Below are 26,642 nucleotides of genomic sequence, written 5' to 3' on the forward strand. Positions count from 1 at the left end.
CAGGATTATTTTTAAAATGACTTCTGTTAAACTCATACATTGGGAAGAATACATATATAAAAGAAGCAATCTCTGTCTAAGGAACCTAAGTAATACAAATCAATTGTAAGGTGTTTACTAAGGGACCTCTACTCAGAGTACACATGAAATGGTTTTATTTTTGCCAATAATTGCCTTTAACATTCCTATATGGAAACCCCTGTTGTACCTGGTAAGTGTGGCAGACTGATTTAATTAATAATCTCAATTTTTAACTCCCAATATTCATGCCCTTTGGTATTGCCTTCTCACAGTAACTCTGAATGTGGTCCCTTAGAAAAACTCAAGTAGAGGTCTAAAAAAGTACTTGAGTGTTTCTACTTTCTCTCTTTGGACCTTTACCACCAACATGAGAACAAGCTCAGGCTAGCCTGCCAGAACATGGAACCAAGCAGAATCATCCCAAAGGAGGCCATCCTAGATTAGCCAGCCCCCGGCCAACTCTCAGTTGATAGCATATGCATAAGCAAGCCCTGTGCACATCAGCTGAGCTTGTCACAGATCAGCAAAATGGTCCAGTCAATTTGAAGATTCTGAGAAATAATAAATGGTTGTTTTAAGTCACTAAGTTTGGAATGTTTTATTACACAACAATATCTCACTGATATATTAGGGATGCTTAAATAACAACTTGGTCCCAGTCCATAACACTTTAGATGCTTCCAATTATTAGAACTCTATCCTTCTCCAAATAATTAAAACTCGGTCCTATTATTATTTTTGTTCCTCTGAAGACTTGAGTCTCAAAATCAATTTGAAGTCCTTTTCCTTCCTATAGTTCAACCAAACCCAAAGCAGCTTAGAATGAGAAATGAAGCATGATCTTACTCAGAAAAGCCTCCTGCCCCTCACTACTTCTTCTAGGAGCCCATGGCTTGAAAACTGGAAAAAGTAAGGAGGGTCATCCACTGGTTTAACTGGATGCAGTCGCAGTCCTCTTCTTGTTTGCTGTTGCTTCTCTGACACTGCCTGAGTGTCAGTATCTCCCCATGTGGCAGACACAAAGCTAACTCCCCCATGGGGTGACTGCATGGACTCTTCAGAGGTACCTGCAGGGAGACCAACCCCTGGCACGCTTACCTAATCTAGGCAGTTACCATCCCCTTCTACAACTGCTGAGGTCCCTTTACCTGATTATCAGCCTTCTTGAATAGGACAACAGAAAAAATAGGTCAAGCCTAGCTACTCTTTGAAGTGATCATATTAAACAAGTTAAACACAATCCCCCTTCTTATCCCCACTATTGCTCTCAACTCCCTGTACCTCTGCTCAGGCAGAAAAGGACAGATGAGCAAATCAGTAGCTAAGCAAATACCCAACTAAGCAATGAAATGACCATTCCTCCCTCTCTCCCCATCTGTAGGTACCCCAAACTCATTACAAGTGGTTATTTGAAGAGGGAAGAGAGCCTTTGGGAGGGGAGAGAGTGGTTTTTCATTAAGAACACTGCACTCCCCCTTTGTCGAGACTCATTCTCATATTGGGGTAGAGGATCTCAGTTCTTCAAGAATGGTTCCCCAGGGCAGTCTCTGCAGGCAGATTTCTGGCCCCAGTGGCTAGCAGATTATTCATAGCAATCCAAATATAGAAAATTAGTTACTTAGAGTCTTTTGTCTTCAGCTTGGGGCTTTAGCTGCAATTCTGGAACAAGATAAAAAGGTCCCACTCAACACACTGTTACATGGTTATTTTTAAATCTAAAATATGCATTAAATTCTACTATACTGCATATCATTATAGAAAAAAATCCATTTTTACCAAAATGCCAGTTTTATTAAAAAGACTGCCCTGAAGAGGTTATTTGAATGATATTTATTAACTTTTTATGTAAATGTTATGGTGTTTTCATGGATCCTAATTCATCAATTAAGGGATTAAAAAAAGGAACACTGACTTGTTTTTTAATTTCTCAAAATTTTTCAAATAAAACTTGTGTGTAGGCCGGGCGCAGTGGCTCAAGCCAGTAATCCCAGCACTTAGGGGGGCCGAGGTGGGCGGATCACCAGGTCAAGAGATCGAGACCATCCTGGCCAACATGGTGAAACCCCGTCTTTACTAAACATACAAAAATTAGCTGGGTGTGGTGGCGTGCGCCTGTAGTCCCAGCTCTCAGGAGGCTGAGGCAGGAGACTTGCTTGAACCCGGGGGGCGGAGGTTGCAGTGAGCCAAGATTGTGCCACTGCACTCCAGCCTGGCGCCTGGCAACAGAGCAGGACTCTGCCTGAAAAACAAACAAACAAACAAACTTCGGTGTAATAAAATTCTTCAAATTGTGAATTTTATTTTTTTCTGGAAAAACAGATATTCACTCATTCATTTAACAAAACTTTGTTTTTGTGCTTACTGTATACTCAGCGATATTCCAGTTGCTTCGGGCATATCAGCAAATAAAACAAAGATTCCTACCTTCATAGACTGAGCAAAGAAAGAGAGATATTAAACAATAAACATAATAAATAAGTAAATTAAATAGCATGTAAGAAGATGAAAATAGCAGTATGAAAAAAAGTAAAGTAGGATAAGGGAAGCAGGCGTGCCAGAGTGAGGCTGTCAGATAGGCAAGCCAGTGGCTAGCAAATGGTTTGAAATGTTGAACAGGGCAGGCAGGGAGGCCTCTTTAAGGAGGCGGCACAAGAGCAACCACACAAAGGACCTTGATAACTTTGCAGTATCTGGATAAAGAGTGTTCTAGAGAGAGGCGCCAGTCAGTTCAGAGGCCCCAGGGTGGCAGTGTTTGTCTGGAGTATTTAAAGAACAGCAAGGTGAGTGTGCCTGGACAGTTGTGATAAAAGAAAGAAAAATAGGAGGTGAAGTCAGGGGAGTAAGAAGGTGGAGAAGGAAGCAAATTGCACAGTTTATGGTGTATTGTAAATATTTTGGCTTTTGATCTGAGTTGAAAAGTGATACCATCTGACTTGTATTTTAAGAGTAAATCCTAGGAAAGCAAGAGTGAAAACCATCAGATCATTGGGAAGGTAATCCTAGGAAGAGTTGATGATAGTTTACACCAGGGTGGTAGCAGGGAAGATGATGACAGATGGTATGATTCTGGATATTATAAAAAGGGAGCAAGCAGGATTTCCTAATAGATTAGATGTGGGGTGTGAAAGAATTAAAGGAGTTGAAGATAACCCCAGTAGCTTCATCGGCTGGAAAGATGGAGTTGTCATCAACTGAAAGAGGGCCGGTTTGGGTGGTAGTAGGTGAAGAAAATTGGGAGGGAGGAGACTAGGAGCTTAATTTTGGACATGTTGGCTTTGGGATCTAAGTGAATCCATCAAAGTAGAAGTGTCAAGTAAGAAGTTGGCCTTACGGGAGAGACATCTGGGCAGAGGATATACATTTAGGAGTAACAGGCATTTAGAGGGAATTTAAATGATAAGACCTCCATGGTCATGAGAATAGCTAGAGATGAGAATAAGACACAGGACTGCTTGTGGGCACTAATATTATGAGATTGTGGAAAAAAAGAAAGAAACAGCAAAGGAGACTGAAAAGGAATAAAGAGTAATACAGAAGGTGAACTAAGAATGTAAGGACATGAACTGAAAAAAGTATATCAAAGAGGAAAGAATAATCAATCCTGTCAAGTGATGCTAAAATATCAAATAATGTAACCGTGCATTTAGCAGCCTAGACATCACTGGTAACATTACACAATAATATTGGACCCAATGGCTAATTCAATAAGAAAAGAAATTTTACTATTTAATGAAAATTATTATAAAACAAATAGTTTTCTTTTTTACATTTGACAAAATCCAGCATCCCTTTATGATTAAAACCCTCAGCAAAATCAGCATAGAAGGGACATATCTTAAGGCAGTAAAAGCCATCTATGACAACCCACAGCCAGCATTACACTGAATGAGGAAAAGTTGAAAGCATTCCCCTGAGAACTGAAAGAAGACAAGGATGTCCACTTTCATCACTTCTATTTAACATAGTACTGAAAGTCCTAGTCAGAGCAATCAAACAAGAGAAAGAAATAAAGGGCATCCAAATGAGTAAAGAGGAAGTCAAACTGTCACTGTTTGCTGAGGACATGATCATATACCCTAGAGACTCATTCAAAAAGCTCCTAGAACTGGTAAATGAATTCAGCAAAGTTTCAGGACACAAAATCAACGTACACAAATCAATAGCCCTACTATACACCAACAATAACCAAACTTTGAATGAAATCAAGAATTCAACCTCTTTTACAATAGCTGAACAAAAATAAAATAAAATACTTAGGAATATGCCTAACCAAGGAGGTGAAAGACTTCTACAAGGAAAACTACAAAATACTGCTGAAAATAAATCATAGATAATACAAACAAACGGAAACACATCCGATGCTCATGGAGGGATAGAATCGATATTGTGAAAATGACCATACTGCCAAAAGCAATCTACAAATTCAGTGCAATTCCCATCAAAATACCACCCTTATTCTCTACAAAACTGGAAAATAACAATCCTAAAAGAGCCCACATAGTGAAAGCAAGACTTAACAAAAAGAACAAATCTGGAGGCATTACATACTTGACTTCAAACTATACTATAAAACCATAGTGACCAAAACAGCATGGGACTGGTTTAAAAAAAAAAAAAAAAGTAAACCTATAGACCAATGGAACAGAATAAAGAACCAGAAATAAAGCCAAAGTATAGATACTTATAGTCAACTATCTTCAACAAAGCAAACAAAACAAAGTGGGGAAAGGACACCCTATTCAACAAATGATGCTGGGATAATCAGCAAGGCATATGTAGAAGAATCAAACTGGACTGTTATCTCTCACCTTATACAAAATCAACTAAAGATAGATGGAAGATTTAAATCCAAGACCTGAAACCATAAAAAATTCTAGCAGATGACATTGGAAAAAACCCTTCTTGACAATGACTTAGGCAAAGATTTGATGACCCAAAAACAAATGCAACAAAAACAAAGATAAATAGATGAGACTTAATTAAACTAAAAAGTTTCTGCACAGCAAAAGAAATTATCAGCAGAATAAACAGACAACCCACAGACTGGGAGAAAAATTTTCACAATCTATACATCTGACAAAGGACTAATATCCAGAATCTACAAGGAACTCAAACAAATCAGAAAAAAAAAAAATCCCACCAAAAAGTGGGCTAACGACATGAATACACAATTCTCAAAAGAAGATATACCAATGGCCAGCAAATATGTGAAAAAATGTTCTACATCACTAATTATCAGGGATATGCAAATCAAAACCACAATGTGATACCACCTCACTCCTGCAAGAATGGCCATAATCAAAAAATCAGAAAACAATAGATGTTGGCATGAATGTGGTGAAAAGGGAACACTTTTACCCTGTTGGTGGGAATGTAAAATAGTACAACCACTATGGAAAACAGTGTGGAGATTTCTTAAAGAACTAAAAGTAGATCTACCAGTTGATCCAGCAATCCCATGCTTGGGTATCTACCCAGAGGAAAATAAGTCATTCTATGAAAAAGATACTTGGACACACATGTTTATAGCAGCACATTCACAATTGCAAAAATATGAAACCAGCCCAAATACCATTCAGCCATAAAAAGAAACAAAATAATGTCATTTGCAGCAACATGGATGGAATTGAAGACCACTATTCTAAGTGAAGTAACTCAGAAATAGAAAACCAAATGTTATGTTCTCACTCACAAGTGGGAGCTAAGGTATGAGGATTCAAAGGCATAAGAATGATATAAGGGACTCTGAGGACTTGGGGAAACAGTGTGTGGCTGGATGAGGGATAAAAGACCACACTTTGGGTACCGCATATGCTGCTCGGGTGATAGGTGCACCAAAATCTCAGATATCATCCCTAAGGAATGCATTCATGTAACCTAACACCACCTGGTCCCCAAAAACCTATTGAAATATAAAAAATTAAAAGATATGAAAGACTTGTGCTGCAAAACTATAAACATTACTAAGGAGAATTAAAAAAAATGTCAATGGAAAGTCATTTTATGTTCCTGGATTGGAAGACTAAATTTCAAACCATGTAAATACATGAAGGAAATGTAAATGCATATTTCTAAGAGAAAGAAGCCAATCTTAAAAGGATACATACTGTATGACTTAAACTATGTGACTCAGGAAAAGAAAAAATTAAGAAAACAGTTAAAGAATCAGTAGTTGCCTGAGGTTAGCGGAGAAGGAGGGATAAATAGATGGAAAACAGAATATTCTTTAGGGCAGTAAAACTTGTTTGTTATAGTGTGACACTATAATCGTGGATACATGTTACACCTTTGTCAAAATAGAATGTATGACAAAAAAGGGAAGCTTAATGTAAACTATGCACCTTGAGTGATAATGATGGTTGATGTAGGATCATCAGTTGTAAAAAAATGAACCACTCTGGTGAGGGATGTTAATAACAAAAGGGGAGGCCATTTATGTGTGTGAGAGTAGAGGTACATGGGAAGTATCTATACCTTCTGCTCAATTTTGCTGGAAACTTAAAATTTCTTTTAGAAATAAAGTCTACTTTAAACACACATACACACACACAAACAGCACCTTACAACTCAAACAACTCAATAGTAAGAAGAAAAACAGCCTCATTAAAAACAGGTAAATTTTTGAATGGACATTTTACTAAAGAATATATGCAAGTTGCTAACATTCCCATGAAAAGGTGTTCAGCATCGTTAACAATTAATACCACTTTACACCCACCAAACCGACTATAATCAAACAGAAAGGAAATGCCAAGTGTTGATAATGGTATGGGAAATCAGAAACCCACATATTTTGCTGGTGGGGATATAAATTGCATAGCCACTTTCAAAAAGAGACTGGTGGTTTCTTAAAGTGTTGAACACTGATTTATCATATGACTTGGCAATTACACTCCCAGATATCTATCCAAGATAAAGGAAAACCTATGTCCCCCGAAAGACATGTATGTGAATATTCAGAACAGCATTATTTATAACAGCCAAAATCTGAAAACATTCCAGATGTTCATTAATAGGTGAATTATATTAATATTCTGTAGCTGCCATAACAAATTATCACAAACTTTGTGGCTTAAAACAACAGAAATTTATTCCCTCACAGTTCTGGAAGCCAGAAATCTGAAATCAAGATGTCCACAGGGCTGCACTCCCTCTACAAGAGAATTTTATGTTTAAAAAAATTTTTTTTAAACAAAAAAAATTGCTTCTTGGCCTTTTGGCTAAGATCAAGTGTAAAAAACAAAAACAAAAAAATTTTTTTAAAAAAAACAAATGAGTCTTTAAACACTCATTGATTTCAAATGACTCATTGATTTCAAAAAATATGCAATGGAATAGAATAAAATGAAATGTATTCAAACAAGTAAAAAACTTGGCTCGACTCCTTGCAGTTTATATGATTTTAATTCAATTGAACAAAGGCATCTAGAGTGTTTACTATGCTAAGCACCAAAGATACATAAATATAAAAAAAAAACAAGCTGGGCACTGCGGGTCATACCTGGAATCCTAACACTTTAGGAAGCCAAGGAAGGTGGATCGCTTGAGGTTAGGAGTTCAAGACCAGCCTAGCCAACATGGTAAAACCCTGTCTCTACTAAGAGTACAAAAATTAGTCATGGTGGCACACAACTGCAATCCTAGCTACTGGAGAGGCTGAGGTGGGAGAATCACTTGCATCTGGGAAGTGAAGGTTGCAATGAACCGAGATTGCACCGCTGCACTCCAGCCTGGATGACACAGTGAGACCCTGTCTCAAAAAACAAACAAACAAGGCCGGGCATGGTGGCTCACGCCTGTAATCCAAGCACTTTGGAGGCCAAGGTGGGTGGATCATCTGAGGTCAGGAGTTCAAGACCAGGCCAACCAACATGGTAAAACCCCGTCTTTATAAAAAACAAACAAACCAACCAAACAACAAAAAACAATAAAAGCAAAAACATCTTGCTGACAAGGAGCTCTCAGACTAATACTGGGAATTAGGCAAGTATATAGATGATCACCATATAGAATTGTACACCAATTGTATGGAAACGCAGAGGAGTGGATCTAAGCCAAACTTGGGAGGTTAGCGTTGCCCATCTGAAGTAAGTGATGCTTAGATTTAATCACAAAAAAATATGTAGTTATTATGGGCAAAAGACAGCCCTACAAATCACAAAAGAAAGTACCAAATAACTAATAAACATATGAAAAGGTGCTCAAATGAACTAGTTTTTAGAAAATGCAAATTAAAATCATGTGGCCTTAGGAAACAGGACTACAAATCCCCTTCAAAAAACAACGTTGAAACTGAACAAAATTGTTAAAAACAACCATTTCAGGAAACTGGAAATCAACCAAAGGCAAATAACATATTAAGAAGCACTTATTCATGAAAAACTGTTGAAATTCAGGCAAGAACAGTGAGAGTCTGTGGCATTCCTCCCTGAGGTTGCTCCCAGATGGTCAGCATGGTGGTTCTACCAGGACCACAGGCTGTGAAACTAGCAGCCTTACTGCCAGAAGGGCTCAATTGATCTGAAGCTAAAATGAAAATATGCCATCCAGCAGCAATGCCAGTAAAAGTAACAATCTCTGTAGCAAGCCTGAGGTAGTCATCCCAGTTGGGACAAGCAACCAACCAACCAGCACCATAACAGGAATAGTAATAGGGAGATCCTGGAAATAAGGGATCACAGAAGAGCCTGAGAAACTACACACAACCATGGCAGCTTTCCACTCACATGTAGGGGGAGCTAAGAGGACTCAAGCTGTCCACACATCCTGGCTGACAGGGAGGCTTTGCACAGGTACAGAAGACATGGTTGAAACTAAAAGACAAGGCAGACTTGAACACTAAACTTCGAATATGTTCTCCAACCCACATAGAACCATTGGAAAGAGGAGACGCCTACTAGCTCCAAGTGTTTGAGCATAACCTCTGACCAATCATCAGCAATTAAGCCACTGCACAAATGTACCATTGATAGAAAGAGGCCAGGCTCAAAAGAGTAATCTTTTTTTAAGCAAGAGTTTTGTGTGCTTAGCTAAGGAAACTAAACTATATCTTGAGTAACAAATAATCACTAAAGGATTTTAACCAGAGAGTAATGGATTGGAATTGCATTTTGTAAGATCACCTTTTCAGGCTTAGAGGTAGATTGGCAGAGGGCAAGGTTAGAGACAAAGCAAAAATAATGGTAGCCTGAACAAAAAGAATGGTGATGGGCAAGGAGGGCAGAGGTAAGCCAACTTGAAAGATTTTTAAAGATGAAATAAATTGATGTAATGAACCATTCAGTATATGTATTGAGGCAGAGGAATGTAAAACCTTCAAGGCCATGGCCTGAGTCAGAGGATAGTGGAGCCAACTGGAAAGAAAAAAAAATAATTCAGAAGGAGCAATGGACATGGAAGGCAAAAAAATGACAAGCTCAGTTTTAATCATGTTGAGTTTGAGATTTATAAAACTTAATCCATGAGACTGCTACATTATTAAACTTTGTATAAAATTTATTATTTAGAAAAAGATAAGTAGCATATGGAAATATGGTAATGCAGTGGTCCAAATACCTGGGTTCCTGTTTCAGTTTTAGCTCAAAGTTGGACAAGTCAATTGTTACCTTGGTGTTAAGTTTATCCATTTACTTAAATTATCTTTATGTGAAATAAAGAAAATAAGACTGTCCTATACACTTAAGGGAGTGTTGTGTGCATAAGAAGAATGCTGTAAAACAAGAACACATGCAATTGCTGCTATAGTGCACAACTTGTTCTGGAAGCTTTAACGAACACGATATGACCAAAATGAAGCCATAAATATTAGAAAAGAAACGATATTTCATTATATCAGATAACATGGAAAGCACCAAAGAATGACTTTTTATACTATTAGACCTAGTGTTCAGTAAGGTAATCAGTCACAAAACACACCTAGTAAAATCAGTATCTTACCTACATATCCGCGATAACCTTAGACCTTAAAATGGGGAAAAGCCCAGTCTCTCCAAATAAAGCTAGATCTATCTGTATTTTATCCAGTCATGGACCAACTTAACAAATTAATTAATTAATTAAGGCCTCATTCAAACAATGAATTTCAAACTTCACTGAAGACTTTCAAAAGTGAACCTATCATGTTCCTAAAAGGGAAGACAACATTGTTTACATATAGTTCACTCTAAATTTATAAATTTAAAAGGAACCAAAATGAAATTTTGCATATATGAGGGGAATTTGCTAAAATAATCACTATTGTATTAAGGTGGTGGGATAATTGGTTATTTTTCCACTCCATTTTTACAGATACTCACAATCAGAATTTTGTCTGTACTTGGAAATATTCTCCAAGACCTTGAGGATAAGAAATATAAGAAAGCATTTTCTGAGTTAAAGATGAAATTAATTCATCATAGATCAGAGGATATAGGCAAATTATCTTAAAGAGAAAAAAAAAAATGGTTCCCTAGCCTGCAAGGTTTAACTGGAACTCGATGGCAAATTAAAAAAAGAGCAATTAATCAGTAATTGAAACTTTAAAAAATTAGATCACTGAAACAAACATCAGCAGTGTTCACTACACTGTTCAAGAGAAAGAGTCTTTTAACACTATACCCTTTAAACAATTTAGCCTCAATGGTTAGACTACCCATATTGCAGAGCAAGATGTATTGATGCCACTTATAGATCATACCATTAAATATTCCATTTATGCAACTATGTGATAGAATTTGTACTCATTCTGGGTTCATGCAATTGTGGTTGTTTGCTCACCTACAAAACAAAACTGAGCCATCATGCTCAGAGGATGACTTCAGTTATTTGACAATTCTATTTATTATAAATTAATATATTTGATTCTGATATACATCCAATCATATATAAGTCTTACATACAAATAACATATATATGTCTAGTATATATAAATAAGATTAGATACAGACATAATCAGTCCTTTGACATTGCTTAATGTGGGTCTGAATTTGGGAGACAACTCCATTCCATTCCATCTGAACCTGAAAAGCTGAGGCTCAGATCCTGGGCTTGATAAACTCACCACTAAAGACAACTTCCTATAAGGCTTTTTGAAACACAGCTGGATTAAAACATCACTGTTAACCAGGCATGTGCTCTTATTTGTTAAACTTGCACAATTACTATCATTTTTTAAATTTTAATTTATAAATTTGTGAAGTATTATAGCTTTTCTTTTTCAGATAGTTTTGATAACCTTTAAAAACAGTATTCAAAAGTATTAAATTCACAAGTGATACAACCTGTTCTTCTTCAAATGATTGCTTAAGATTTGCATATGCTTAAGTGACAAATCATATCATAACACTCAATAAATTATGAATGGAAAAATCTAGTATAACTGACTAGGATTTACTGTTTACTACAAAAACACAGCCTACTGCTCCAAGTGCATTTTTCTCCTAATCTCCTCAGATAAAGAAAAAAAAAAATCTACTCTACCTTCATCAAGAGATTATAAGAATGCAATATATTTGATCTTTAGTGACGTCTGGAGCTAGAAATGATATTACATTAACTCACAGTAGATGATTTAAATGAATACAGTATTACATTAAAACCACAGCAATACCTTAGAAATAGAAATTCCATTTGACCCAGCAATCCCATTACTGGGTATATACCCAAAGGACTATAAATCATTCTACTATAAGGACACATGCACACGAATGTTCATTGCAGCACTGTTTACAATAGCAAAGACCTGGAATCAACCCAAATGCCCATTGATGATAGACTGGATTGGGAAAATGTGGCACATATACACCATGGAATATTATGCAGCAATCAAAAATGATGAGTTCGTGTCGTTTGTAGGGACATGGATGAATCTGGAGAACATCATTCTCAGCAAACTGACACAAGAACAGAAAATGAAACACCGCATATTCTCACTCATAGGTGGGTGATGAAAAATGAGAACACATGGACACAGAAAGGGGAGTACTAAACACTGGGGTCTATTGGGGGGAAAAGGGGAGGGCCAGTGGGAGGGGGAGGTGGGGAGGGATAGCCTGGGGAGAAACGCCAAATGTGGGTGAAGGGGTGAAAGCAAACAGAACACACTGCCACGTGTGTACCTATGCAACTGTATTGCATGCTCTGCACATGTACCCCAAAACCTAAAATGCAATAAAAAAATAAGGAAAAAAAAAAAAACCACAGCAATAACATTCTCATGACCCCCATAGAAAGGATTAATAAGGAGATACAGAATGATCTAGAAAGTAAACTGGAAGAATAAACGTTAGTAAAAAAGTATTTCAAAACAACAAATGTATTTGTTACTCACATAAAGCAATATTATTCCTAAAAAACCTGTGAGAAATATCTATTTCTTTTAATGAACCTTAAAACTGTAACTAAATTTTGGGAAAGAATCTATGTAAGTATATTGCCTTTAACGAGATTAAATTTTTTAAGTAGATACTTAATATTTTACCTTTGAAGTAAAAATAATTAAATAGTTATTTCCAACAAATACATATGTGTGTGTATATACAAGACACAAAAGTAAATGGGTAGGTAAAGTAAAGTAATTGTATTTAAAATATGAATCCAGCCTGTCACAGTGGTTCATAGCTGTAATCCTAACACTTTGGGAGGACCAGGCAGGAGTATCACTTGACCCCAGTAGTTTGAGACCAGCATGGGCAATATAGTGAGATCTCATCTCTACAAAAAAAATTACAAAATTAGCCAAGTGTGGTGGTGCATAACTGTAGTCCCAGATACTCAGGCAGCTGAAGTGGGAGGATCACTTGAGCCCAGTAGCTGAAGACTGCAGTGAACTGAAATTGCACTGCTGCACTCCAGCCTGGGTGACAGAACAAGACCCTGTCTCAAAAAAATAAAATATAATATAATATAAATTATATTATTTACTCTCTAATTTGATTATATTCTGATAAAAAATCTTCAGTTGGGTTTATATTAGCAAATGTGAGACATGGTGAAAAACTACTCTTGTCAAATACACATGGAAAGCATTTTTAATGCTGTTTAACAATGTACTTCAGAAACGAAATGTTATCTCCTAACAGAATGAGGCTATGTAATTCAAGAAGTCATCATCTTACGGAAATTCATTCCAAATTCTCTCTTTAGCTGTTTGCTTCATAAAATTATAAATCAAAATTTGTAGAAATAATGAATGAACCTTGAGTACATTATGCTAAACAAAATAAACCATTCATTAAAAGACAAATACTGTATGATTCTACTTACATGAGATAACTAAAGTAATCAAATTCATAAAGATAGAAAGTAGAAGGGTAGTTGCTAGGGGCTGGGAGGATTCTGAGTTTGGTTGCACAACAATGTGAATGTACTTAACACTACTGTACTGTATACTTAAAATGGTTAAGATGGTAAACTTAGGCTCATTTTATCATAATTTTTAAAAATACATAAATAAAAATTTATAGAAGCAATTATTTCATGTCTCTAGAGTCTTTTCTTGAATTCATTTATTAATTTTAATATATAATGGTAAATTTACAGAGCACATGTGAAGAACCCATAATTTGAACACATTTGGGGAAAATAAAGAAAGCTAAGTTAATTAGGTTGAAATATATTACATCACTTCATATATGACACAGATGCTTTAAAACACTATCTCTGGCTGTGAGTCAGTAATTGTGGAAGCTAGGTGGTGGGTACAGGAAAATTCATGATACTATTCTCTTTATTTCTGTATGCTTGAAATGTTTCATAATAAGACATTGAAAAATAAAAGCCACTGTTCAAATAAACAAAGTAAGAAATTCAGCAAGGTGACAAAAATGATGGGAAGGCCCATGGTGGGCTTTGTACTCAGAGATGGAATATAGTAAAATATGGAGGTATTTTAGAATCATTTTTAAAATATGACTTAATATAATTAGCATAATGGCAAAGGGTTTTAAGGAAAGCAATATGGATTAACCAGAAACAAAAATTACTGAAAAGAAGAAATCATAAACAGTTTAAATTTATACTCAGAATAAAATGAAATTTAAAACTTTTACTCTATATAAATTAGCAAACAAACCCTTTCAATAAGTGGTTCCTAAGCTGTAATGGAGATAAAATATTTCTGGTATGTTACTATGTATATTTCAAAATATAATCAAGTATGTTTAACTGAAGAGACAAGGGATTAACAGAAAGAAGAGGCTCTTTAGTTCTTCTGAAAGAATTATACATAAAATGATCTAATATCAACTGTATAAAATATAATCTTAAGAAAGTAGGATATTTTGTTTTCAATCTGAATGTTCTCTCCTTTTCTGCACAAAAGTGAGAGAAGGAAACTGAAAATCTATGGGAAATTATTTTATTAATTACTTATGAAAGGTGGAATTACAGAACTGAGAACTGAGAACCCAAACTAAAACACAAAATCAAACAAAATGAAAATTCTAGAAAGCAAGGTGGAGTTTCAATTTTGCACAAATCCCAAAAAGAGTAATTATAAATTAAGTTTAGAAAATGAGTAAATTGTTGCAAGACAGACGAAAAGGAAGTATGCATAAAACATACAAAAAAAGTAGAGAATAGTACCAAAATCAACCCCATATACACATCATCCATATTCAATACACTTGAAGATTTTGCCACATTTGCTTCAGCGATCCCTATTTATTTGATTGTTTTGTTTTATTTAGCTATACTCCTTGGTATCATTTTATATATTAGTCCATAACCAAATACCACTAATCATCTCAAAAAAAGTCCTTTACAGTTGATTTGAGTCAGGGTCCAGATAAGTTCAAATATTAAGTTAGGGTATATCTTTTGAATTTCTTTTAATCTAGTGCTACTTATCTTTTAATCAAAGTGTGGTTTTCAATTGGTGCCATTTTAAGAAGTAACTATTACCAGTCCAAAAATTGTTTACTGGTCCTCAACTCTTTGTTACAGGTCAACAAGATAAATACAGAAAAGGAAAGTGAGCACTTAGAAACATTTCATAGCAAGTTAACACTGTCAAGACATCCAAGTGAATGATGAGTGGACTCATCTCACTGAACAAGCTGGCAGTCATCAGACTCCCTGTGAGTCACATGTGACCTGAACGGCATACTCATCATACACCCTAGGACCACTTACTGGTTGCTATCTGGATAGGATATTAAAACAAACAAACAAACAAAACCAAAACCCAGTGTTTAATCCTAGAAAGTTGGAGACACAGTCTTTCTTCTCACTTCTTTACCCTACTATTGACTTTTTGAAGAAATAGGGTCAGGTGTCCTTTAGATTTATGGATTGTTGTGTTTGCTTCCTATAGTGTTAATTACCTTGGTTCTCTATCACCTGATTTCCTATAACTGATTCTATTCAGGTTCTACTTTGGGGACACAAATACTTCATATAGGGTACTCTGTGATTCATGTTATAAAACTTCAGAAAGTAAATAATATCTGATTGCCCTGTTTTTGGTAATACAAAGAGTAATCACTAGGCTCAGGTGATAATAGTTCAATTTCTCCTTTGTAAATTCCCCCTCAACCTTTCATCTAATTGTTTCCTCCACTAGTTATTGATGCCTAATTCATTTCATTAGGGGCTTAAAAATGATAATTTTCAGCCAAGTGCAGTGGCTCATGCCTATAATTTCAGCACTTTGGGAGGCCAAGGCAGGTGGATCACGAGGTCAAGAGATCAAGATCATCCTGGCCAACATAATGAAACCTCGTCTCTACAAAAAAGAGAGACAATTTTCTAATTCTACTATACTTCTTTTTTGAGACAGAGTCTTGTTCTGGGCAACAGATCAGGGTGGAGTGCAGCAGCATGATCTCAGCTCACTGCAACCTCCACCTCCCAGCTTCAACTGATTCTCCTGCCTCAGCCTTCTGAGTAGCTGGGATTACAGATGCCCCTGCCACAATGCCCAGCTACTTTTTGTATTTTGAGTAAAGACGGGGTTTCACCATGTTGGCCTGGCTGGTCTTGAACTCCTGACCTTAAGTGCTCTGCCTGCCTTGGCCTCCCAAAGTGCTTGGATTACAGGCATGAGCCACCATGCCCAGCCTCTTCCATCCTTTCTATATTTATTAGATAAAATTGTGGGAGAGGAACTTTCCTTCATAAAATTAGACAATTTGGTTACCATGAAATAGGTCTTGTAAGAAGTTTATAGGACATCAACTCCTTGGTCTGAACATTGGTAATCAAATGGAAAGAAATAAGCATTATCTTTTTCTTACATGACCTATTTGATGGTAAGGTGTCCTGTTTCAATCTTCTGTATATGGCAGGCCAGTTATCCTAGCATCATTTATTGAACAGGAAGTCATTTCCCATTGCTTGTTTTTGTCGACTTTCTTGAAGATCAGATGGTTGTAGACGTGTGGACTTGTTTCTGGGTTATCCATTCTGTTTCATTGGTCTTTGTGTCTGTTTTTGTATCAGTACCATGCTGTTTTGGTTACTGTAGCCTTGTAGTATAGTTTGAAGTTGGGTAATGTGATGCCTCCAGCTTTGTTCTTTTTGCTTAGTATTGCCTTGGCTATTTGGGCTCTTTTTGGTTCCATATGAATTTTAAACATGTTTTTTCTAAGTTTCTGAAGAATGTCATTGATAGATTGATAAAAATAGCATTGAATCTGTAAATTGCTTTGGGCAGTATGGCCATTTTAACAATGTTATTTCTTCTATCCATGAACATGGAATGTTTTTCCATTTGTTTGTGTCATCTATGATTTCTTTGAGCAGTGTTTTGTAATTCTCATGGTAGAGATCATTTACCTCCCCAGTTAGCTATATTCCTAGGTATTTAATTCTTTTTCTAGCATCTGTGAATGGGACTTCATTCTTGATTTGGCTCTCAGCTTGGATACTGTTGGTGCATAGAAATGCTACTGATTTTTGCCCAGGCATGGTGGCTCATGTCTGTAATCCCAGCACTTTGGGAGGCCAAGGCAGCTGTATCACCTGCGGTCAGGAGTTTGAAACCAGCCTGGCCAACATCATGAAATCCCATCTTTACTAAAAATACAATAATTAGCCAGGCATGGTGGCAGGTGCCTGTAATCCCAGCTACTCAGGAGGCTGAGGCAGGAGAATTGCTTGAATCTGGGAGTAGGAGGTTGCAATGAGCTGAAATCGCACTACTGCACTCTAGCCTGGGCAACAGAGTGAGACTGTCTCAAAAAGAAATGCTACTGATTTTTGTACATTGCTTTTGTATCCTGAAACTTTGCTGAAGTTGTTTATTAGATCTAGGAGCTTTTGGGCAGAAACTATAGGGTTTTCTTGGTATGGAATCATATTGTCTACAAGCAGAAATAGTGCAACTTCCTCTTCCTATCTGGATGCTTTTTCTTTCTTTTCTTACCTGATTGCTCTGGCCAGGACTTCCAGTACTATGTTGAATAGAGGGCATCTTTCTCTTATTCTGGTTTTCAAGGGGAATGTTTTCAGCTTGTGTCTATTCAGTATGATGTTGACTGTGGGTTTGTCATAGACAGCTCTCATTATTTTGAAATATGTTCCTTTGGTGCCTAGTTTGTTGAGGATTTTTATTATGAAGGAATTTTGAATTGTATCAAAAGGTTTTCTGCAACTATTGAGATAATCACATGGTTTTGGGGTTGTTTTAGTTCTGTTTATGTGTCAAATCATATTTATTGATTTGCATATGCTGAACCAACCTTGCATCCTAGGATAAAGCCTACCTGATCACAGCAGATTCGCTTTTTGATGTACTGCTGGATGTGGTTTGCCAGTATTTTGTTGATGATTTTTATATCAATGTTCATCAAGGATATTGACCTGGAAGTTTTTCGTTGTTGTTCTCTCCTCAAGTTTTTGGAATAATTTCAAGAGGAATAATACCAGCTCTTCTTTATACATCTGACAGAATTCAGCTGTGAATCCATCTGGTTCTGGGCTTTTACTGGTTGATAAACTTTTTATTCGTGATTCAACTTCAGAATTCATTATTGGTCTGTTTAATTTCTTCCTGGTTCAGTCTTGGGAGGCTGTATGGTTCCAGGAGTTTATCCATTTCTTCTAAGGTTTCTAGCTTGTGTGCAGAGATGTTCATAGTAGTCTCTGGGGGATTTGTCTGTATTTCTGTCTGGTCAGTGGCAATGTCCCCTTTGTCATTTCTGAATGTGTTTATTTGGATCATCTCTCTTTTGTGCTAGCTAGCAGTCTACCTATCTTATTAATTCTTTCCAAAAAACCAATTCCTAGATTTGTTGATCATTTGTATGGTTTTTTTGCATCTCAATTTCCTTCAGTTCAGCTCTGATTTTGGTTATTTCTATATTCTGCTAGCTTTGGGGTTGGTTTCCTCTTATTTCTGTAGTTCCTCTAGTTGGGATGTTAGGTTGTTTATTTGAGATCTTTCTAACTTTTTGATGTGGGCATTTAGGGCTATAAACTTCCCTCTTAATACTGCTTTAGCTGTGTCCCAGAGATTCTGGTATGTTGTATCTTTGTTCTTAATAGTTTCAAAGAATGTCTTTATTTCTGCCTTAATTTCATTATTTACCCAGTCATTCAGGAGCAGGTTGTTTAATCTCCATTAATTGTATGGTTCTGAGTGATATTCTTAGCACTGATTTCTATTTTTATTATGCTGTGGCCCAAGAGTGTGGCTGGTATGATTTTGTGGGGTTTTTCTTTTTTTTGGCTGAGGATTTTTTAATGTCTGAGTGTGTGGTCAATTTTAGAGTCTGTGCCATATGCAGAAGAATGTATATTCTGTTCTTTTTGGGTGAAGGGTTCTGTAGATGTCTATTGGTCTGTTTTGTCAAGTGTTGAGTTCAGGTCCTGAATATTTTGGTAGTTTTCTGCCTCAGCATCCATCTAATACTGTTGATGGGGTCTCCTATCTAATACTGTTGATAATAGTCTCCTGCTATTATTGTGTGGTTACCTAAGTCTCTTTGTAGGTCCCTAAGAACTTCGTTTATGAATCCGGGTGCTCCTGTGTGGGTGCTTACATATTTTGGATAGTTATGTCCTCTTGCTGAACTGTGCCCTTTACCATTATGTAATGCCCTTCTTTGCCATTTCTTATCTTTGCTGGTTTAAAGTCAGTTTTGTCTGAAATTAGAATGGCAATCTCTGCTTTTCTTCTGTTTTCCATTTGCTTGGTAGATTTTTCTTCATTGCTTTACTTTGAGCCTGTGATGTCACTGCATGTGAGATGGGTCTCTTGAAGACAGCATTCAGTTGGGTCTTGCTTCTTTATCCAATTATCACTCTGTGTCTTTTAATAGGAGCATTAAGCCTGTTTACATTCACTGTTCATATTGATACATGTAGATTTAATCCTGTTATCATGTTGTTCACTGGTTATTATTCAGACTTGTTTGTGTGGTTGCTTCCTAGTGTCGTTAGCCTATGTACTTAAGTGTGTTTTTACAGTGGCCAGTAACAGTCTTTCCTTTCCATATTTAACCCTACATTCAGGACCTCTTGTAAGACAGGTTTGGTGATAACGAATTTCCTTAGCATTTTGTGGTCTGGAAAGGATCTTATTTCTCCTTCACTTACAAAGCTTAGTTTGGGTGAATATGAAATTCTGGATTGGAAATTCTTTTCTTTAAAAATGCTGAATACAGGTCCTCAAAATCTTCTGGCTTGTAGGATTTCTGCTGAAAAGTCTGCTGTCAGCCTGATGGGGTTCCCTTGTTAAGTGATCTGCCCCTTCTCTCTAGCTGCCTTTAAAATTTTTTATTTCATTTTGACCTTTAGGAATCTGATTTTTATATGTATTGGGGATGCTCTTCTTGTGTAGTATTTTGCAGGGATTCTATGCATTTCCTGAAATTCATTCTTGGCCTCTCTAGCAAGGTTGGAGAAATTTGCATGGATGATATTCATGCAATGAAATATGTTTTCCAAGTTGTTTGCTTTCTCTCCCTCTCTTTCAGGGATACCAGTGAGTCATAGGTGTGGTCTCTTTACATAACCCTGTATTTCCCAGGAGGTTTGTGCATTCTTCTTTATTGTTTTGTTTGGGTTTTTGACTTTTTGTCTAATTATTTTGAAAAAACAGTCTTTGAGCTCTGAGATTCTTTCCTCGGCTTGGTTGATTCTGCTGTTAATACTTAAAATTGTATTCTCAAATCCTTGAAGTGAGTTCTTTAGCTCTATCAGATCAGTTTGGTTCTTTCTTAAAAATGGCCAGTTCTATCATCTTCTGCATTATTTTATTGTGTTCCTAAGAATCCTTAAACTGGGTTTCAATTTCCTTCTGAATCTCAATGATCTTCATTAGTATCCATATTCTGAATTATATTTCTGTCATTTTAGCCTAGTTATGAACCACCGCTGGGGAACGAGTGCAGTTGTTTGGAAGTAAGACGATACTTTGGCTTTTTGAGTTGCCATAGTTCTTTCACGAGTTCTTTCTCATCTGTATGGGCTGATGTTACTTCATTCTGAAAGATTTTAGGGGGACAAGGCTCACTTCAGCCCTCCTGAGCTGTGTGCTCTAATTCTGAGGGGTTGATATTGGGCCCTCAGCTCTGTTCTCTAGCCCCTCGAAGTTACAAACCTGCTGCACTGGAGAAGCTCGGGTGTTCACAGACCACTGGTCACAAGACTCTGATGGGTGATGCCAACCAAAGTGCTTTGTTGGGTGGTGGCAGTGGGATCCATGTTCATTCGGACATGCTAGCAACAACAGCAATTCAGCAGGGTGCATACTTGTTGGATGTGGCAGGGCACTGGAGGGTGCAGGGCTGATGGCCTCCATGTGAATGTTCGCAGTGGTGGCACAGGGTGAGGGGGTAGGGCCTCTGGCATCCATGCATCTGTATGTACCAGCATCAGTGTCAGCATCAGGGCAGGATGCTGGTAGATATAAGACTGGCAGCCTTCATGTGCATATTCACTTTTTTTTTTATATAGGCTAAGATGTATTGAATGCCTCCTGTATATAGGTACTCTGCTAAATACTTTCATATTCGTTTTCTCATTATCCTTATAATCATGTACATGGTAAGTGCTATGATCTGCATTTGCTAGTTATAAAACTAAGGCTGTGAAAACAAAAATAACTTGTATGAGGACACAGTCATATCTAGGATTTAACCCAGTTCTAAACAGTTCCAAAGGCCAAGTCTTAGCCACTGTGATATTCTGTCTACAAACTTTACTTTCAGTTGCAAACTTAACCTAACCTTCAGTATATGATTGCCATTTGCTATTGATGCATATTCTTTTTGATGTGCTTATTTAAAAAGCAACCACTAGAGGCCATGGACTGGCAATAATAACACCTAGGCACAGCCAGGCACAGTAGCTCCCACCTGTAATCCCAGCACTTTGGGAAGCCAAGGCAGGAGGATCGCTTGAGGCCAGGAGTTCAAGACCAGCTTGGGCAACATGGTGTGACCTCATCTCTACAAAAAATTGTAAAGCAGGTGTAGTGGTACACACTTGTAGTTCCAACTACTCAGGGAAGCTGAGACAGGAGGATCCCTTCAGCCCAGAAAGTCAATGTTGCAGTGAGCCATGATGACTCCACTGTACTCAGCACCTAGGTATTGACCTTAGCACCATTAACCATTTAGTAACTATACCCTATATCACAAACAAACTGAGAACTAAACTGATAAAGTGGGTCTTGTGAAGACTAAAAATATTAGTAGATGTAAAAATTTTAAAGGCAAATTAGTGGAAGAAGAATAAAAGTTAAGCAAAAGTTAAGTAGTGAGGTAAATTAAAATAAATTTATTTCGTATAATAAAATAAATTTAAAGTAAATGATAAAATAATTTTAAGTAAAATCAAGTATTTAGTAATCACAGTAGAATCACAACTAGTTAAGTAGATCTGCATCAAAATCTACATTTATGAAAACAGCTTCTGTCATTACACCTCTCAGTCTATATAATTTCTCCACAACACAAATTATCCCCAGAAATAAAATCCATGAAAGCAATTCTCAAGTTTTATACATTAGACTTTTAAATAACCTACACATTTATGAATTGTAACATTAAGTACTTAAATTGCTATCTTTGCCAATTTGGACATTTATTCATCAGCTGATGACAGGACATTCTGAGCTTCTACAGGGTGGCATTGCCTGCCAGCAGATCACTTTCACCTGGGCCACCATTTTTGTCTGTACTTTAGTGTTTATACAATTATGTGAATACTTTAGCACATTTTGCCTTTTCTTAAATGAGTAGAAAACAGGAAATGAAAGTTATGACACTTAAGTAATATAGGGCTCAAAGGGAATACAAAGTGAGAAATCTTAAGGTAGCACAAAAGAGGCAAATCTTTTGCCTCAATTGATATATTGGACTTAAAGTGCTCTACTGTTTTCAGTTGTGTAGGTAAAGAACATTAAAAACTCAAGAGGCTGGGTGTGGTGGCTCACATCTGTAATCCCAGCACTTTGGGAGGCTGAGGTGGGTAGATCACTTGAGGCCAGGAGTTCCAGACCAGCCTGGCCAAATGTCAAAACTCCATCTCTACCAAAAACAAACAAATAAACAAAATTAGCCAGGCATGGTGGTGTATGCCTGTAGTCCCAGCTATTCAGGAGCCTAAGGCACGAGAGTCACTTGAACCTGGGAAGTGGAGGTTACAGTGAGTCAAGATCGCACTACTACACCCAGCCTGGGTGATAGAGTGAGAGTCTGTCTCAAAACACACACACACACACACACGCACACACGCACGTAAAATTTCTGAAAAATATCCTCAAAGGTAGCATCTTAAAAGCAACATGAAATTCGAGATAATACAATGTTTTCAGCTCTCTAGAACAGAAAGCAGATCTAGGAGTCCAGGAAGGCACAAAAGCAGGAAAACCACTGGGATTCTTGACACCTTTGTCCAAAGAACGTTGGGGACTCATTTATCCAAAATGAGTGAAACTAAAACAACAGTTTAACACTTTTGCTTATGGATGTATTTTTATGATCTATCGTGACAAGCATGCGCTGACAATGTGGTTATAGTGTGACCCTAGGAGAACATTAATAATAATAATACACATATTTGCTTCTGCCATTTTTCCTAATATAAAAAGGACTAACTCTGTAAACTAAGAAGGCTAAAGTGAGAATCTTCAAAACTGCTGTGAATATAAAGATATCAAGGGTAAAGCTGATTATTCAAAATTAAGTAAAAAAGAGGCTTTAATTAAAACTTATTAGCTTAATATGCTTACTGCTAAACAATTTATAAAAGCAGAGAGTAAAAAACTCAGAATTGCATTTGGATCCAAAATCTCTGCACTTGGAGCACTCTCTTCTGCTCCCCTACCCTCCACTTTTTCACCACAGTCCTCTCTAAACCCTGCTTTGGGGTCTGGTTTCTTTCTTCAATCCAATCTTTCCTGCTTTCTACCTTGGAGAAATTCATCAAGCTTTAGGATCCCTTGATGATACCTTTTTTTGTTTTCTAATGCTGATAAAAGTTTACTTATTTATTCTTCAAAATAGCTTTTCCTTCATTTTTAGGACTCTGGAGAGAGAGTGAAAAGAAATGAATTAGAGTGGACAATGAAGCTACAGAGGTAGCAGGAAGCCACAATGTGGGGCCCTGAACACTCCGTGATGGAGTTTCTATATTATTCTGTGATATGAGAGAACTCAAACTGAAACAAAGAAAAAAATCATGTAGAAAATGGGACTCCTACAAAAATATTTTTTAAAAGATTAACTATGACAGCAATTTGTTGAATGAATTGGAGAAGAGTTGCCAGGCCATTGAAATGGTTCAGGTGAGAAGCTATACGGTCCTGAACTAGTGTAGAGCCAGCTGATGTGAAACACTAATGAGATTATGGGCTGCTAAAGAAAAGATGGTTTTGGTAAGGCTCCTCATGAAAAAGGAAGAGAGAATTCTCCTTCTTAGGCTCCCTTTTATAATCCTAAAGAAACTCAGAACACTATACTAGCAACCAGTACAGTGTATTTGGTGCTAAATACACTTTTCAGAGTTTTCTGAAAACCTAACTACAACTTCATTTATAGCATTATTTCTGTAATAAAAGACACAGAAAATTTCAAACAACTAAAAATTATGAGATGGCTTTCTATGTGTCAGAAACCAGGCTAAACTCTCTGAATGCAAAGTAACATTTAATCTATACAACAACCATATAAAGTTAAGTATTCCCACTTCACAGATAAAGAATATAGAATTTGGAGATATTACATAACATGTCTAAAATCCAGTTAGTAAATGGTAAAGCAGGTATTTGCACCTGGATCTATCTGACTGTAAAGCCCATGCTCTTAACCACTATCTCTAATACCTGACAGACCATCATGGTAAACAATGGTTATAACAAGTGTACCACCTTCCTGAGGGATTTGGAAAGGTTAGAGGTAGGAAAAGAAGAATTATCCTGCCTAGATGCCAACAGCATTCCAGCCTCACTGAAAAATATTGATTTAAAGTATTCTCCTTATTGTGCATAGCTCCAGATATAAATATTAAAAAGACTTTGCCTACTTTAAGTAAAACTTTTTATTAATTTATGTTTCATTAATTCACACTGCTTTTCTCATCAACTTTGCCTAATAAATAATGTTTTACATCTTTCTGTAAAGTTGAATTATACCAATTCTCTAAATATTGTCAGAATTCTGTTTAAATTCAAAAATTAAAATGGACCGACCTCGGTGGCTCACACCTGTAATCCTGGCACCGTGGGATGTTGAGGCAGTCAGATCACCTAAGGTCAGGTGTTCGAGACCAGCCTGGCCAACATAGTGAAACTCTGTCTCTACTAAAAATACAATAGAATTATCTGGGCATGGTGGCACATGCCTGTAATCCCAGCTACTTGGGAAGCTGAGGCAGAAGAATTGTTTGAACCTGGGAGGCAGAGGTTGCAGTGAACTGGGAACACACCACTGCACTCCAGCCTGGGTAACAGAGTGAGACTTCATCTCAAAAAAAAAAAAAAATTAATTTTTAAAATAAATAAATAAAATGGATGGTGCCAAAGTGATTATATGAGTGACCATAAAACCTGAAGGTATGAAGGACAATGTATGCTCTTTAAAGGAGACTTGGCCAGGCATGGTGGCTCACACCTGTAATCCCAACACTTTCAGAGGCCAAGGTGGGAGGATTGTTTGAACCCAGGAATTAAAGACCAACCTGGGCAACATAGTGAGACCCACATCTCTACAAAAATAAAAAAATTAGCTGGGTGTGGCAGCATGTGCCTGTAGTGCAGCTACTTAGGGGGTTGAGGTGGCAGGATCACTTAAGACCAGAAGGTCAAAGCTTCAGTGAGCCATGATCATGCCATTGCACTCCAGTCTGGACAACAGAGCTAGACCCTGTCTCAACTGAAAAAAAAATCAGCCAGGTATGGTGGTCCACACTTGTGGTCCCAGCTACTCTGGAGGCTGAGGTGAGAGGATTACCTGAGCTGAGGAAATTGAGGCTGCAGTGATCACACCAACCTGAGTGACAGAGACCCTGTCTCCGAAAATTTAAATAAAATAAAGAAGCCTCTCTACATAGGTATAGACAAGACTCTTTTTTTTTTTTGAGATGGAGTCTCGCTCTTGTTGACCATGCTGGAGTGCAATGGTGCAATCTTGGCTCACTGCAAGCTCCACCTCCTGGGTTCAAGTGATTATCCTGTACCAACCCCCCAAGTAGCTGGGATTACAGGTGTGCACTACCACACCCAACTAATTTTTTGTATTTTTAGTAGAGACAGGGTTTCACCATGTTGGCCAGGCTGGTCTCCAACTCCTGACCTCAGGTGATCCACCTGCCTCGGCCTCTCAAAGTAAAAAAGGCTCTTTTTAAGAATAAGTTTCGGAATTCAGAAGGGACAAGGGGAGGCATTGGAAAGCAGGAGTATGAGGAAACTTTATTGGGTGACAAATATGTTCATTCTTGATTGCAGTAAAGGTTAACAGGTCTATAGACATGTCAAAACTTAACAAATTATACACCTTAAATATATGCAGGTTATTGTATGCCACTTATACCTCAATACTACTATTCAAAAATAAATAAATTTCTGAGGCCTGAAAACCAAAATAATAGTATAACAATACTGTCTCCAAACAGTCCCAGAAAAAGACTGAGATACTACATAACACAATGAAAGGTTTGAGGATATAAGCAAGTGACTGATTCACGATTCCCTTCAGAAAAATGGCACAGGGTTGCAGAAATTAGGTGGCAAAAATGCCAAATTGAGAACACAGGAGTCTGCTTTGCCTAGAGCCCCTTTCACTAATTCAGTTCATGTGCTCAGCATGTGCCCAGGCAGGGCTGGAAGAGAAACCACAATCATACCAGGCAGACACCCAATCTCAGAAGTCATAAACTGACCACCCCATCAGGCATCGCTGACATGTTTGGTTTGGTCCTCACTGTTGGAAAAATAATCTTTTTTAATTAGTTGCCAGCATCTAAAAATTCAGAGATCTCCACACAAATTCTGAATGTTTTACTTTTCTCAAAATATCAAAAGATCTGGTAACACCTGGGCTCATGTTTCCAACCTAGCAATAGGCCAGGCACTCTGTTCAGTCACAGACCGCTAGACTCAGTCTTCCTATCATTCTGTCTCTGGCAGCTTCACCCATTTATTGCAATGTTTTGATACTATCTCAGGCCTCATCCCCCACATGAAAGTGAACTGC

At 37.2% G+C, this 26,642-nt stretch overlaps 1 protein-coding gene and 1 pseudogene across 11 annotated transcripts in view; one reads left to right on the plus strand and one right to left on the minus strand.

Annotated features, from left to right (window-relative positions):
• ATG10 (autophagy related 10) overlaps positions 1-26,642 on the minus strand; it is a 307,667-nt gene that overhangs the window by 268,068 nt on the left and 12,957 nt on the right. The window lies entirely within an intron of this gene.
• On the plus strand, positions 7,222-7,338 carry LOC118151717 (U2 spliceosomal RNA; annotated as a pseudogene).

Source organism: Callithrix jacchus, chromosome 2 (assembly GCF_049354715.1).
Source record: "Callithrix jacchus isolate 240 chromosome 2, calJac240_pri, whole genome shotgun sequence".
Lineage (NCBI taxonomy): Eukaryota > Metazoa > Chordata > Mammalia > Primates > Cebidae > Callithrix > Callithrix jacchus.